Source organism: Erithacus rubecula (assembly GCF_903797595.1).
Source record: "Erithacus rubecula genome assembly, chromosome: 3".
Taxonomy (NCBI): Eukaryota; Metazoa; Chordata; class Aves; order Passeriformes; family Muscicapidae; genus Erithacus; species Erithacus rubecula.
In genome coordinates this window covers 9398475-9414862 of record NC_136689.1, presented here as the reverse complement: position 1 = coordinate 9414862, position 16388 = coordinate 9398475, and the positions used below count along the sequence as shown (strand labels likewise).

The following is a 16388-nucleotide window of genomic DNA, read 5'->3' as shown; positions in this document are numbered from 1 at the left end:
GAATTGGGTATGATTACACTTACAAGTACTAGTCAAGAACATTTTTCTTGAAATCATTCTTTAAATGAAAGCTGTTTTCCCATCTACTTCTAATATCTTTGTCTAATGGGGTACATATGCACTGTGGATGAAGCATCTCTAAACAGACAAGTTATTTTTGGAAGAACACTGCGACAATTCTTGTAAATATTGTAATACTGCTATGGTTATGCAGTATGGTCTAATACTGGATTATTTTGATCTCTGGAAATCCATTCCAGGTTAATATTGCCTATTAATATCAATCAGTTTTAAGAGCAAGCTTGAAGCTTTTAAGTTCATATTTCTGCAAAATAACTCTCCACAACAGGATGTGGCTTGGGTTCCTTTTCACCTACCTCTTACTCTACAGTAACAAAGAGCAAGTGCTACCTACTTTTATTTAAGAAGGATTCTGAGAGACTGAGTGGTAAAAGATAAAATGTGCTTTTGTATGTAGAAGAGAAATGTTTCTGTGCCAGCAGATGATTGCCACATGCAGATCTGTGACTGCCTAAGTCCTTTTGACATCACCACATAAACTGGCTCCCACTCCCCTGTTGACACACATGTAAAATCCATGTCTGATAACCTTGTAAAAATATATACAGTTTAGCTACAATACAAACAAGCATTATTTCTGCTACTGGTGAATTATATCCATTCCTTCTGCACAATACATCATATGTTTAACAGTGCCCACTACTCAGCAACTTAACCTATTTCATAAACTCTGAAAACCTACCTCTTGTATGAATGCTAATACTGAATATGCCATTTCATATTTTTTCTGTACTGTATCATGCCACATTATACTTATTCATGCACAAATACCAAATGTAATTTGGGGCAGGGATTTTCGTAGCTTTTTTTTATCCTGTGCTGTGATTTTATAAGTTTCCAAGTACGTATGTATTACTATTTAAATAAACAACAGTAACAAAATCCAGATGAAACTTTACAGAAATGTAGGTACTCAGAATGTAATTAGCCAAACTGGAATTCAGCCAGGGCAACATCCCTACTCTTGTGGAAAACACCATCAGACCATATAAATGGCTCGAATGGGTCAAAAATACAAGTACATAAATATACACTTTAAATGAAATTTCCAAACACAACACCACATCATCTATCACTTTCTGATTATCTAGCATAGCTATCAAAGGTGCCAGAGCCTCATTAGCAAACACCTTCTCAAGGCTACCCCCATGGCAGCCTGCTGTAGTCTGAGACGCAGGAAGTGAAGGTCATCATTTAAATTCAAGACAAAGCGACTGTAAATCAGCACTTCTGCCCGACGTGTGGCTCCTGCCACAGCGGCTCACCAGCCGCTCTCCACCCAGCTCAGTTAATTTCATTAATTCAGTGCAACTTAGAAGAAACTAGGAAACCAGGACTATAATTTCAAGCTGTCAAGAGCTCTTTTTGTTTCTTCAATTTAGCAATTTACATGTGAAAAGGTTTGATACCCACTGCAATGTTGCACTTCATGTACTGTTTGATAAACATCTGGTCAGCACACCTAGCAGAACGGGCTGAGCTCAAGGGATGCTGGTTTGCTCTCCTGCCAGGACTTCAGCCTCCTTTAACACCCCGTCCTTCCACAGTTCCTAAACCGCAACTCAGCCACCCAAACCCGCTTTTAAGAGGCATCTTCAGCTCTTCAAAACCTGAAAGTATGTTGCATTAACACTGACACTTTGCTTCTATTGTCACTGAACTCTCATTTTCCTTTGACATGCTGCTGATTTCAGCACCTTTCTTTCTTTAACCTCACCGAGTTGCCTTCCATGACTGAATTCCGTATTTACTGGTAAAGAAATACACAGTGAGGACACAGCACATTCGTCTGAGTTTACAGCCCTTTCAATGTCCTTCCAAAAAAAAAAAGAGAGAAAAGTATCAGATCCCTATTTAAACTGCTTCACTGAGGTCTAACTGCAGCAGTGGGATGGCATTTGTTAAACCTCTAGTCAAATTCCTCCTCTACTGTCAAACTCCTCATGTACAAGCATCATGACATTACTTCAAAAAAGGAATGACATCCCAGAATGCCCAGATGAAAGTATAACAAGCAGCTGTAGCAAAACTGTAATAATCTAGAGGAGCTATTAGAAGTCAGAGAGTGAAACCACTGAAAAACTCACTAATTAACAAAATACCAAATAAGATGAACAACTGACCCTCTCCTCTGTTTAGAGTCTCTCTGCTGATGGTACAGAGAGATACTTAACACAATCATAACTTCTTATCTGATGAAGCTTTCAGTGTAGATCAGGAAAACACAAGGAAACAGGCCAAGGGATCCAGACACAAGCAGATGGAAGTGACATGGAACAAGAGGGAAATCCAGTTCCCATCTTCATATGAAACACGACTTTCTTGTTCCACCTGCACTCAGACAAACAGCGGTGCTCACAAGAGCATGAACTTCTCTTTCCATCTCTGCAGGGAAATACCTGAAAAGCACATGGGTGACCCTTTAAAAACCATTGGTGCCAACTGCATCTCTGCCAAAGAAATTACCATCTCCCTCTGGACAAGATACTTGCCTACTGCATACCAAGAGGAGAATTATTTGATTGTGAGTAGCTCCTCTCAGAAAATACAGGACACTTAAAAGCATCACAACTTTTTCTTCTGCTTTTCACTGCCACCTGTTAGCTGCTGCTACCCTTATTCCCATTTTATGTATTTAGATTATTTGGTTTCTATAGTTGCAGCATTTCAGTCCAAGGTATTAAGTTTTCTGGCTGATGTTGACATAAGATACAAACTTCTCCCACTTTCTTTCACATGATTATACTTACAGAATAAGCCATTCCCAGAGTAATACTTAAATTCAGAAAGTTATCTGGGGTTATAATTTTAAAATGTGGCTTTCATTTCCATGCTCACGAACTATGTCTGTTATGAAAATATTTCATACAAGCTGCTGCCTAATTAGATGACTTAATATTGCAAAACTCTGTATTTTAAAAAAATGGCAAACAATATAAAAATCAGATTTTTTTCCTTTTGTTTGCTATGATGTGTTTTTTTCTACTTATATAAGTACAGAACAAAGAAGAGTTGAGTGATAAGACCATGAATTCACACCGTGTTTTCCCTTATAACATTCATCAGTTAACTGTTTGGGGTTTTTTTAGTTTTGTTCTTCTTTTTGTTTTGTTTTGGTTTGTTTGTTTTTTTTAAGTGACATTTAGAAGCCAATAACCCAAAGTGTCTTACTGAACACTTTAACAGTGTCCAATATATAGACGACCTAGCTGCACAGTGATTCAATGATTTAACTGCTGGATCAATGAATGTAGCATGAATTAAAATGGCTGCAAGCTTTTCCAGGCATAAGATGAGACCTAAAAAAAAAAAAAAAAAAAAAAAAAAGGTACCTTATTCTTTATTTCACATTTCAAAGAAAATGCAACCGTTTCTTTTAAATGGTTTTCTTAAAAAGAAAAAAAACACGTTTTCCTGACAGAAATAACACAGCTTTATTCTAACATATAATAACTAAACCGTATATTTTAATTGTCAAAGATCTAACTACATTTTGCCATTCTCATACTGAAAAACCTCACTCAAGAAAAAAAGCAGTGTCTGCTCAGGAAATATAATGGTGTTAGGATCTGGTCCAAAGTGAACTGTTATCTCACGCGTGAAGATAATGAATGTTAATTTAAAATAATGTTCTTTCAACTCCAGGGTTTTTTTTCATACAATCAATCAGGCCTGAAAGTGTGTGCGTGCACGCTCTCTCGCATGCACTCTCTCTGTCACTCACCCATAAACACTTCATTTTATATTCTCACTCCCAGAGAGTCAGGAGAAAATTTTCTGCAGGTGTAAACTAATATTGCTCCACTAAAGTCAACAGAGCTGCACCAAATGACATCAGCAAAGTCAGTGATCCTGTTTCCTGTAACAGGGGTGTACCTCAACTTCCACTTAATGTGTATCTCACAACAAACTCTCCCTTTCTTCTTTTCATATGTGTATTTCCCAGCTCTTACAGTACTAAGCAGACAACCACTGCAGCCTTTCACTAACTCACCCTCGAGGTCTCTGATCTCCATCAAATCCCTCAGAGAAGGTGTAACAGGGCTCTTTCCTGCTACCTAGGAAAGAGCAAGAAGCTCTTGGAAAATGCGCAGAGAAAGAGCACTGCAGTGGGAGGCTGCAAGGCATGTGGAGAGGACAGAACCAGCTTGACCTAAAAAGCATTAGGCTTCAACATTACACCTAAAATATTCAGTTATTACAGGAAAGAGAAATTAAAACATTCAAAAAATGGAACAAATAAAACTTCCACCTGTGTAGAAACAGAAGCCATAATCTAAATTACTATTGTTTGTAATAGTATGGAAAGCAAGTATTCTGTAGGTTTATGCCACAGAAAATTGCCTGATTTTTGACACCTTTTTAGGAGGCATCTGATAGCTGGAAATAAGACTCTGGATTACATGACATGCTAGTTTGATCAAAAAAGGCAGTTCTCCTGGAAGAAGAGCCAAGCAGAAATTTGGATACCATTCCTTCCCAGTGGCCCAGGAAACCCTGTAACTATTTATCCACTAACTTGGCAGAGCAAACCATGTTCAGCTCCCTCCTTGATGCACCTGTACTCCAAGAATCTGTGCCACTACACAGCTTCAGCTGATATTTATTGGTATTTTCCTGTGTCTGTGTGAAGAACAAAAATCCTTCCATTTCACTGAAAGCTCCATGTTTTCAGGAATTAGTGCTATGACTTAGGCTAATACCTGGTTGACTGGGAAATGGGTGATTTTTATACTAGTTTTTAAAAGTATTGAGAAAAAGAATATCAGCATGAATTAAAAAACAAACAAAAAATCCAACCAAACTGGCTCCTGGAGATGATTGGCTCATAATTTGTATTTCCTAAAAGGTGCAAGTTCAATAACAAGAGGAAATTTCATGTCTGGAACCAGAAAGAAGTTAGGAGTATGCTTCCAATTAGGAGATTTACAAAGAAGCCTTCTGGCAGCCAGCAGAGTAGAAAGTGGGCAGGAAATGGAAGAAGCTCTTTCTTACAATAAATATTTCCTGTAAGTCTATTTATTTCAGGTAAGTCTAAGCAGAAGATGAACACAAAGCTACAAAACTGAAAGACACAATTACAGACTGGGAGTGTCCAGGTTTCTCACTTTCCAGTCTGAAATGCTCCTGAGTATGCATCAGCCCTCTCCTTCAAAAGGCAATGTTAGTAAAACAAAACATCTTCTTTTAACACAAAAAAACCCCAACCAACCAACCAACCAACCAATCAACCAACCAATATTTTAATATGGCAGCTTTTAAACAGTCTGATATTCCATTCTAGTCAGACACCCTGAGTTATCTGTTAGCAAATCTATATCCCTTCTTACTGTTCCTATGTTACTATGATAAAGAAGGTTTAAGAAAGCTATTTTTATTTGGGATTTTTTTTTTAATGCTTGAGCCAAAGCCAAATTATTCAGTGTGCCATGTTGTATTCAAATATCAGCTTGCATGTGATCGACTGACACTGAAGCTTCCTGAGAAAGGTCCATGCAGCCAGTACTTAGGAACATCCTAAATTCTCAACTACAGTTATGTGAAGCTAAAAAGGGTGTCAGTCTGGTTCCTGGGAAAACAACTAATAACTATTTTTTCTTTTAATTAAAAAAAAATAAAGTTTCCTACAATTTTGAATGCTTAACAAAGAAGGAATAGAAGCACAAGGTGAGGAAAACATCACTCACCTAAACAAGTTTTTGCATGGAACAGAAAGGATTGCCTAGATTTGCCAACTGTTTGCAGGTAAATGATAAGAACAGAATGAATCAAGATAACTTTCAGAATTCAGGTTTTTAATTTATGTTCTATGATTTTAAAAGAATTAATTACTTAACCTGCTTACATATTTACAATTTCCATAATTTTGAAACTATGTTAAAATACAGTTTCCTGATATATCTGTTTTCTAGTTTTCCTGATATAAACCTTTCTTCTCATAATAGTATTGTTTTTTCCAGTAGGAATTTCTTCTTTTACCATTTTCTTTATCTATAATTAAGGTTTTCTACAACACACAGGATTTAAAATAAACAGAAAAATAACAGAAAAATATTATCTAAGTTTTCTCTGTTCTTTTCATGAGTACTGTAAATTCCTTCAAAGACTAATGTACATGGTAAGAAAAGTGCCTTAAATTCAATGGAAACAAGCATGAATGTAAAATTTAGCATGTGCAAAAAAAAATCAAGTCATATTGTTGATACTGAAAATGCATTAAAAATGCCCATGTAACAGTGCTCTGTAACTCCATAGAATCAAAAATACAGCATTACATAAAATTATACCAGCATAACTAATTGTGACTATGTTCTTCCTTGAATATTAGAGTCATATGTAAGGTTTTAGTTTTTAAAACTATTTTGTGGAACTAAACTTATCCATCAGTATGCTCCAAGGCCTATGCATTTTCATGCCTGTGGGAAACAAGTGCTTATATGATCAAGGTCTCCATCATTATATTAATATTAATCTATGGGAAACAATGAATTTTCTGCAGTGAATATCAATTTTCATCAGTGAACAATCAGTGACTGTGTGGCCTGTGATTACATTTTATGAAATAGCAATTCTTTTGTTTTGATTTTGTACAATTCTGAACCTGGATCCTAGTAATTGCTTGGGGGTAGGAGATTATGCATAAACTCTGGGTTTCAGCTTGTCTCTGATGTCAATGACAGCTGGTAAGACACTGATCACAATATTAACAACCGACCAGAAGGAAAACTGGAGAACCCCCCATCATTCTGAGGCAGAATTTCCACTTTAATTTGTGCATGTGAATGCACACACTGCAGTGTTATGCAAGGCACAGACTCTGTCCTCTTCGGAAGTTTTCCGAAGCAATGACACCAAGAAAATAGTAATAAGGCACAAGCAGCCAGTGCAGACTTGGCTGGTGCTTGGTTTCTGACTTGAGAAGCATCTGTAATTGCAAACAGGTATCTGTAGTGTGAGATCATCTCTTACTGAATGCATAAATGTTGTGTGAGACTTAACAGAAAATGATAGCGTGCTAAGGAAGATAAAGCTCTCAGATCAGTCTCTCAGATCTTAAAGATTTGTTGAGCAATAAACATAGCTTACATACTTTTAATTTCTTTTTCACTGCGTACTATTCCTAGCTACTTTGGGATTCTGCTAATCATTTTCTCTCAACTCCATTTTGTTTCACTTCATGGCTTTTCCAGAAGGTTCAAATAAAACCTAAGGTTGACAGACAAGAACTGCTCGGCTAAAATTAGTAAATTAAGTGCCATGTCTCGTGAGTCACAGCATGCAACTCCCATCCAGCTCTCTTTAAAAGACCAGATAACAATGCCATGCCCTAAGTGCATGGGATCAAAGTACAAATACCCACTTGCCAAAACACTGCTTTAGAGTACTACACCTACTAGCAGAGTCCTATACTCTGCAACCAAAATACTGTTAAGTCAGATGCATTAAAACCATAGATTTGAATATAATGCCAGCTGGTCAAAATTTAACAGAGTAACAAACATAGGAAAAATGAGATGTAAGAAGGAATATGTTGAACTCTTGTTTTTTAAAACTGCTAGATGTCAAATCAATAGTATCATATCATGCATAAAAAAAACTAAGATGGCGAGCCCAGTTGTTTGCATGTAGAAATGCAATTTCTACAAAAAGGGTGAATGGGATATTACTGGTATTTTTGTTGGCATGTTTAAATTAATATTTTAATGAGTGAGAGGATTTTAGTACTTTAAATTTCACTGTGTCTGGTGTTAAAATCATTTGTTAAGAATTATTTAGATGATAGTATAAGTGAGAGTTGTATGAAGACTCAATAATGAATTCACAATGTTTTATTCTGCAATTATTTAATCCTGGAATTTAAAGCTGAATACAGTGTAAAGGTACATGCAAAGATATTCTGATTGTTAGAAAGTACACCAATAATCCGTATTTTACTTACAGTTTTAATATATTTGTAATTTCGAAAATACAAATTTTTACTGCCTTTTTAATCAGTAACATACTTTAAACTCAAATTACATTTCTCTGTGTTTTCATAAGAGACACCTTTTGCATTGTAGTGAAGTGTAAAATGAGAGGAAGAAAGTCAAAACCAGTCTTTTTGTACACAAAACTCTCAATTTATCTACATGGTACAGCTAGAGGATCAGGCTCTGATGGGATATCACCAAAGCTGGCTAAAATTAGACACCATGAGCTTTAACTTGGGTTCATGGACATGTCATTATGTATCACCACAGTGCCTGCTGTCGCCTGCTCACAGAACTAAAACACTCTGGTCTTTTCAGGGAGAAAAAAAAGAGAAGAAGTAAATATGAATGAAATCTTACTAAATTGCTAGGTTTAACCCCTTTTGTTTTTTCCATATAACTCATCATGCACAGCATGATAGAAATAAATAAAAAGAGAGAGTTCAGGCTTTCACAATTTACTTGATGGCAGACATTGGTTTAAAGAGATTATAAAATTATGTTTAAACTACAACTGGAAATATGGTGAAAAAAATGAGCTCAATCCAGTCCTGGTGTTTCTGGGAGCTGCATGTGGAGAGGCCTTGGAAACAAGACAGCCCCACGTGCCACAGGAGTTCACCTGTGCAGGCTGGAGGCCACAGCATTTATTGTACTCTACACAGCCACTCTGGTGTCCATCAGTTACCTCCACTACACCCAGGAATGAAGGGGTTTGTGGAAGTTTCCACATTTGTTTTGCATTTCATGTGCTCTCAGCAATAACAAGTAAAGAAATTTCTGAAAAATGGAGTAATTACGTCATCTTATAAACTACCTATTTTGCAGGCTGTACTCCCACGACTGGAAGATTAAACCTTAGAACAATAACCCAATTATGAGATAAATTTACATTCAACTGATGAAAAATGATCCAGAACCTGACAAGAATAATCTTTGTTCACAATGTTTAGCACCAGCAACACTGACAGCCTAAAATGTATGAGCTATATAAAAGATGACATACACTGCACTGCCCAGCTACCAAGGGCACCATGCTCCAGGTACTACACACACACTGTGGGAGTGTTCACCACATCCTGAGACTATCAAACCCAACAAAAACCAAGGCACAAAACCCTCTGCAGATAAAGAACATGATCCTACATTACCTCCTAAAGAATACAGGAAAGAAGGATGGATAAATAAAGTCCTATTATATGGAAGGAAAACCACTGCAATTAATAAAATCAGTGGTCAGGAACTGAAACAGATTTATATATTTGCTGGGTAAATATGAGAAAAATAATTGCTCCAATAATTCTGACCAAACATTTTAAAAAATCAACGAACTTTCATTCAGGAAAGTAAAATCTTGTGTGCATTTTGCCAGCAATTTTAAACAATTCCACATTTTATGAACCAAGTTCATCACTAGAGTGAGGCACATATACCTTGCAGAGATTAATTTTGTTTATCATTCTAGTTAGCATTTGAAACAACCTGCATTATGGATAAAAGACATATTTTACTGATATGTTAACCTGGATCTAGCTAAAAAGTAACATAAGAAGCAAACAGAAATTTCCTGAAGACATCTTCATCATCACCTTTCTCAGAACTTTTAGCCTGGACTGTTTCACACTGCCTGAAGTCTTCACACACTTTCAGAGATAAATGCTCTGAAAGACTGTGGAAGGCAGTTACTATGAAAATTAGTTACAGGTAGGTCCAAAATTTGTGAACTTAAGCTGACTGAAACTGGGTCCTCAATTTCAAAGCATGTCTCCTAATTTTAAAATTCCCCCTCATTGTCAAACTGTGTGAAATGAGACAATTTTCTAACTAACTAGATAATGCAGGCATCTAAAGAGATGTTTAGATGCCCAAAATTAAGAAAACATCTTCAATGTTGTCTTTTATCTCTTTCCTTTTGAGGTATTTTATTCCAATCCAGCAATTGCAGATGGCAGAACTCAGTGGTCCCCAAGTTGTGGTGCACGGTTAGAAATTCACAGGCTCTAGATGGAGCCTGAGCCACTCCAAGGTGAGTTTGAGGCCAAACTCATAGTCCACCTGCTCAGGGAGCACCATGTCACTAACAGCACCCAGTATGTTTTATTTATGTGCAGGCACAAATACCAAACACATTTCACAGCCTTTCACCTCCTCACTTAATTTTGGGATGACCTTAGGCCAAAAACACGACCCAGGCTCTTCTGCTGCAGAAGCCTTAGGTTATCCTGAACAGTCCCTTCTCCTCTCTGCTCCAAGGCAGGGGAAAAGCAGGACACCTGAACAGCAGATGAACAGCAGAATGCTTGCTGCCTGCAAACAGTATGGCCCCACAGCACACAAACTACCAGTCACACATTGTGTGCACAGCAATTCAGTAATGAAATCCCTGTCACTCCAACAGTGCTCGCTTTTATCCTGAAAAGTTATGAACCATTGCTCTGGCTCATACTACAGAAGGACTATGTCAGATTTTGATTTCTGCTGGACAAGCTCAATTTGGGTTTTTTACATTTTTGTTTAATAGCTGCCAAGTGGTAAATTTCAAAAACAAAACAAACACCACCTTCAGAGGTGAACTACCCTGTAAAATTTTTGCTGCAAAGCTTCAAACTGTTGAAGAGTATCTTCCAGCACATCACCAGAGTTTTAAAACCCACTCCCAACATCCACAGACTCACAACTCCCCTTACAAAGCTGAGTTCAACACAAGACAATTTCCATCATATTATCCATTTCATGAGACAGAGAGGAAGAGTCATTTCTGTCACTCAGATCTTTGCTACTGAACTCAATACCAAGTATTACTTGCAGATGCAGAGACCACCATGCACACCACAACCAACAGAGCCACCAATATAGTCACTTTTTTCCCCACAGCTGAACTACCTACCCCATGAACCATCCCCTTCCCTCCCTTCCCTATGCAACTATCTGGTCAAAGCAGAGAGGGTTTATTTAGGAATAAAAAAGCTGGCATTTTTAGGCCATAAATCCACAGTCAGAATTAATTAATGCCATAAATCCCATAAAATTGGAAATTATTTTGTGGGCACTTCCACTTTTATACAAAACATTAGTCAGCAAACAGTTGACTTCCCTAAAGACTTTCTGTAGCACACTCAAAAGTGGTTGATAAAAAAAAAATATGTGGAGAGATGCCAGGTCCTTCATACTGAAGGATGAGGAACTAGAAAAACCCAAAGGAGTGCAACCTGAACCACAAAGTGGCATTCCCCCTCCCATTTACCCACCTCCTCACACCTGTCTCAGCGTTCACTCCTAAAATATTTTTAAAAAATCCTAAAAAAGCAAGAGAAATAAAAAAAAATCAGCATTAAGTAGAACAAGAAAGCATTTTTCAGTATTTCTTTTCTACTGCAGTAAGACCTTAAAATGACAATAAATAGAATTACTCCTACAATACAGAGACCATGCCAGTTGATCCCAGCTTAAATTATAAAAGCAAACAGCACCCAATTGAAGTTTTTTCACTCCTTTTCCTCTTCTCAAACCACCCTATCTCTAGCATCTGTAAAGTTCACAAAAGACCAAAAACAAATTCGCGAAGTCTGCTGGCTCCAGGATAAGCCCCAAAAGACACACAAAGTTTCCCAAATCCTGAACATTAGCATTTAACAGGGGGGCTGTTGTCTGGAGCACACGGAAGGTCAGGACAGCGCAGCGAAGCTCCCCATCATCCTTACCACGGGCACTCCCACACCTACACTTCCATCCTTTCCCCGAATAAAAAGGAGACAGGCCTCTGAGCAGCCCCGAGGGAAGGGGTGAAGGCGAGCACCCGTCACAGTGCACCGAGGGCAGTTATCTGCAGACACGGTTTGGGGGTGCAGGCACACAAAGATCCCCAGAACGCGAACAAAAGCGAGCCCGTCGCCAGTTCGCATTCCCGAGCCGCCGAGTCCGGCACAGCCCCTGAGGGCCCTCCCGCCGCTGCCCCGCAGGGCGCGGGGAGCCGGGGCGGAGAGCGGAGAAATCGCCCCCTTCACCCCCCGGGCCCTGCCCCAGAGCACTCGGGGGAGGGAAGAAACCCCCGGGGCTGTGCTGGGACAAGGCGATGCCGGGCCCCCGGTGCCCCACCGGACGGCGAGGCCGTCCCGGCCGCGGGGATGGCACCGCCCGCAGCCGCCGGGGGAGGAGGGCTGGGGCTCGGAGTTCGCCCTTTCCCCGTCCCCTCCCCTGCCCCCCGCGGGCACGGCAGCCATGGCCCCTCGCCCGGCCTGCGGGGGCCCCGCCGTCTCTCTCCTGTGGAGCCTCGGCGCTGTCGAGCAGCTGCCATTACTCGGGCCAAGACCCGTCCTCCAAGCAGGCATCCCCCTCCCCAGCGAGGAAATGCGGCGGCGGCGGGGGTGTGTGAGCGAAAGGAAAGCGGGGGAGAGTGGGGAGCAAAGCGGTGACCCCGCGTGTGAGAGACAGCGGGGCCGGGGGGTGACGGGGCTGAGGCCGGGCTGCACCACACCCTGCCCGGCCTCGCCTCTCACGCGAGTCCCCGGCTCCCCCGCGCCCTGCAGGCCCGCGCGGAGCGCTGGAAGCGGCGATTCTCTCCGGAGCGCCCCTCTCCCCACCCCACCTCCTCCCGCCCCGGCCCCGGGGCTGGCTGCACTCGGCACGGGGGCACGGGGGACCCGCCGCCGCCTCCCAGCCGAAATTCGACCGGGGAAGGTGTGGGGACAAAAATAATCGCCGTTAATAATCACACGCGCTCCGCCGCCGTCCCCTTCTCCTCCTCGCTTTCCAAGCGGGCTGCCAGATAATCCTGCCCACTCCGAAAAATGAAATAATAATAATAATAAAAAAATCCCGCCTTCCATCTCCCCCCCGCAGCCCCACACATTTTATTATTAAGTATAATTGCTCCCCCCTCCTCATACGGCACCCCGCGGGGAAGGATTGCCCCCTCCCCTGGTGCCCAGCCCTTCCCCTGTCCCCTCTCCCCCATCTCCTTGGAACAGTGTGTACATGATTTTGTAGTTTTTTTAAGGCGCCATGTTTATAATCCTCCATCATATTAAAAAAAAAAAAAAAAAAAATCCACCCAGCATGAGACACGGCGTCTCTCGCACCCCAAAGCCAGGGAGGCAGACACAGAAATATCCACAGGGCTGTAAATTCACCCCCCCTCCCGCACACACACCCCTCCTCCCCAGACTTAAAAGTCTCTCTCACCTTGTGCTGCTGGCGCTGCTTCTGCTGCTGCAGGGGGGGAGAAGTTAAGCCAGGGGAAACTTTTCAATCCCTTCCCCAGGCCGCTGCTGCCTCCTCCTTCCACATATTTTTCCCCTCAGAGTTTTATTGTGTCTGAATTTTCTCTCTCTCTCTCCTCTTCTGTCTGTCCACAGTTCAGGTTTCTGGGGTAAACAGGGTTTAGGATGGTGCTAGGGATATTTGGGAGAAGGAGAACTCTAGTGGTCTCTGCTGGAGTTGCTGTTTGTTTCTTTTATTATTTTTTTTTAATAACACATTTGAAACGGATATTTAACTATTTATTATGTATATATTTTTTCATACTATTAGGTGCACCCTTTCTTGTTGCAGAGGGGAAATGTGGTGTTTATCTGGCCTTGATACATGAAAATTCTTCCTGTCATGAAGTCCAACTTGGAGAAATGACAGATAATGATTTTGAAAGTAGACACTCACCTTGAGCAACAGAAAGTAAAACATAGAGAATGGTCTCTCTCAGAATTGTCAATATGTCGTGAGCTGTAGATCACAGAACCATAGAATCATTTAGATTGGAAAAGACTTTTATGATCATTGAGTCCAACTGTTAGCCAAACTTGCACTGCAGGGTAGGGAAATACATATTAATACAAAATACATAACTTTATAGGAACATATATATGTAAATAGCAAGAAAACACGTACATTTTGTATTTTTATGGACTGTGAGATAAATATTAATAACTATCTATAGAAATATGTTCTAAAGTTTCTGAAATTCTTCAGGAGTTACTAAATGGATAAGTAACACACTTCACAACCACAACTTCACAACTTGACTAGAGTTTGACTTTTATTAAAATATAATGTAAGTTTAGTTTTGTAAACATTTATGCATGCAAAAGAAATTTAGTCATATGAGTAGTCATTAACATTACTAAAATAGTTAAAGGAAATAGTAGTGCTTATATTGAAAAAGATGCATCCATTCTGCGTGGTCAGTCAAAGATAAAACAGAGTTTGAACGCTGAACAGTGAAAGTTTCTCCAATGTGCCCAGTAAATAAAATTTCTAGTAGTGTCTAAACCCACATGGTTTCTTTGAGACTGCTGCATCAGGACATTACATCAGAAATAAAATGCAAATAATGGTTAGTTGCACAGCTGTGATAAAGTCTTACTTCTATTATGCATTTAAATATGGAAAGGACATTTTACATTATCTAAAATAAATAGATAGGAAAGAAAGTGCTGGTAAATCTGTTTTCAAAGAGTGCTTGAGGCATTGGGCAGATGCCCAATAGTGGTAATTTATTAACTGCATTATATTGTTTGTATTAATAAAAAATGCAAATGAAATGTACAGGTAATTTTTTAAGTAAAAAGGGATTTAACATCAATGTCATTACAAAAAGACTACCTTATATTAAGCATTTATTTGTTATGTTGGGTGTGATTTTTTTAAGGCGTGTCATTTTCAAAAGAAGTTTGATAGAAAAATATGCCAAGTTTCCATGGGATATTGCTGGCCTGCCTGTCTTAGCTTTCTCTGAAACCTCTGTTCAAATTGCATCTGAGCTGTGTTTATATATAGGGGGGGAAAAAAGAAATTGGGGTCATTACAGTTATTGCTGTTTCTACCATGCAGTCAAGCTAACAGCTCTGCTCAAACTGACATGGTTAAGGTTATTTGATTTTTGCATCCAGAATCAGAGGACAAACACAGCTAGCAGCCACATAACCATTTTTAATTCTTCACCCTGAGCAACCAGGTGTCCCTAACAACTGGGTCGGCTGGGGGATTTGCCATAACTCCAAAACAAAGCTCCAAAGCCAGTCTCAGCTTCTCTAGTGAAAGATTTATTGCTCTGCTGTGGTGCCTTCTCCTTACCTATGTAAATATTTATTTAAGGCAGAAGTTCAGCTATCTTCACTATAAAGAGGTTTTAGGCCTTTATCTCTCACAGGACCCATAGAGAGCTGTCAAATAAATACTCAGCTGCAGTTTCACCAGCATGGAAGCACATGGAGGGTGGAAGCATTATGGCTTGCCTACCGTACAGGTTTTTACCTGGAATCTACCACTTGCCAACCAATCTCCTGTACTTAACATATTTATAAAGGCTAGTCTGGACCAGCTCCAAATATTTGTTTCAGGATACAAATATTTGATTTTGAAAAGAACAAGGTATCCTAAAGCAAACATGTAGGGAGTGTCTGCAACCATAGCCACGTTACCTCCTCTGAGCTGGTGGGCAGTGAATTAAATCAAGTGTAGAAAGACAGGCATACAGCTTATAAATGGGTGTTCATGGGCCTGGTTTTGGCATGTTCTGATATCCTCATTAGGTCCCCTGAGTAGCAGTTTGCGTTCTATGGCCTTCAGGATGCACGCTGAAGGATTAAAAGGAAGCATTTTTGTCTCGCTTTGGCTTATTTTATGAGCATTGTGAAGAGTTTTTAATGCTCGTCAGCGTAGATCTTTGGTGCTGGGGTAGCGGGGCAGGGCCGGCCGCGGCTGCTGCGCTTGCCCGCAGTAGTTGGTGTCTAACACGAGCCCTGCGGCGAGTCCCTCCCTGCCATTCACTTTCACTGGGAGCGGGGGCCGCCAGCGCCGAGCCCGGCAGACAATGGGAAGGAAATCCCCCCTCCCCCAGCCCCGGCCGCGGCGAGTTTCCTCATCGGCACGGGGAAGTGTTTGTTCCAACAAAAAGCGGGCTCAGGGCCGCCCTCAGCCCCCCTTCCCCGGGGCGAGGCCGCGGGGCCGCGTTTCCTCCCGGCCGGGAAGGGCCCGGGCAAGGACGGGCAGAGCCCGGCTCCGGGCAGGACCGGCGCCTCTCGGCCTGCAGGGCTCGGCTGGGCAAGGATTTGCTGGTCCAAAAGGTTCATGGTGAGGGCTCAAATCGCCCTCTTGCTTACGTGGTTGTGGGGAGAGAAAACGCACCACTGCGTCAGTGTTAGAAAGAAAACACGATAAAGTTACTTCCTTCCGAGTAGAAAGTAATTGCCGTAGGAATACATCGGTCTGCATTTGTGCTGGGTGCTTTTGCTAGTAGTGCTACACTGGTGGGTAAACAGGCGATCTGTAGGTGCTGCTTCCCTTGGAAAGGGACTTGGAGGGGGGAGAAGAAGCTGCATAAACAAGAAGCACAGAATTAGC

The 16388-nt window shown here is 40.8% G+C and overlaps 1 protein-coding gene across 6 annotated transcripts in view; it reads right to left on the bottom strand.

Annotated features, from left to right (window-relative positions):
- The window catches only part of ZMYND11 (zinc finger MYND-type containing 11), a 104653-nt gene extending 91228 nt beyond the window's left edge, over positions 1-13425 (bottom strand). For 3 of the 6 annotated variants that reach the window (XM_079301755.1, XM_079301759.1, XM_079301761.1), the window contains exon 1: positions 13233-13425. The gene's annotated coding sequence lies outside the window, so the exon portion shown is untranslated. Of the gene's footprint in view, positions 1-11752; positions 12188-12763; positions 12783-13232 lie in introns of those variants that run through there. The other 3 variants (XM_079301758.1, XM_079301760.1, XM_079301756.1) reach the window with 3 other exon arrangements.
- Positions 13426-16388: the final 2963 nt, after the last annotated feature.